Here is a 768-nt window from a genome sequence, read left to right as displayed (position 1 = left end):
GGGGGGGGGGTGCATTCGGTGGAAGTGGTGGCCAAGGTTACTAATGGCGCACCGTGGCATGGTGCGCCATTACTAGTTTAACTAGTAATGGCGCACCACACCCACGGTGCGCCATTAGTATGTTTGGACAGGCGCACTAGTTCAAAAAAAAATTTGGTACTAATGGCGCACCGTAGGCAGGGTGCGCCATTAGTAGTTTCAACACTAATGGCGCATCAGAAGGTGGTGCGCCATTAGTATATACTAATGGCGCACCACATGTCTGGTGCGCCATTAGTGTCATTTCCATCTATAGCCCTTTTCCTAGTAGTGGTGGTTCCGGAGTTAGCAATGCAAAAGTGGTGGTGGTTGTTGATGACGAAGCAACCGTCCCTAAGTAGCCTAAACACCTTAGGAGACTCAAGTCACCACTCAAGCAACCACAAATGCTATATGGATCGAAAATGAGTTAGGTTGCGGAAAGCTATGGTGGTTTGGTGGATGATATGCTGGATGGCACTATGCAAAGATGCCAAAATGCCAATTTTTTTATGGAGTCAAATGGTGTTGGAACCTGTCTAGACGGATGGGGGATGTCAATAGCTACTCAACAAGCTAAAGAACGTCAAAATCGGACTCCGGGAGTGAAAGTTATGGCCGAAACGGTAAAGTGCACGCGGCTGAAACTGGGGGGTGCGGGTGCCCGGGGGTGGAAGGTGCGGGCAGCCGGGGTGGTCCGAGGCAAACAGCCCGGGGGTGCGGGTGCCCGAGGTTTGGGGTGCGGGCACC

This window comes from Triticum dicoccoides, chromosome 3B (genome assembly GCF_002162155.2).
Source record: "Triticum dicoccoides isolate Atlit2015 ecotype Zavitan chromosome 3B, WEW_v2.0, whole genome shotgun sequence".
NCBI classification, from domain to species: Eukaryota; Viridiplantae; Streptophyta; class Magnoliopsida; order Poales; family Poaceae; genus Triticum; species Triticum dicoccoides.
This window is presented reverse-complemented; position numbering follows the sequence as displayed.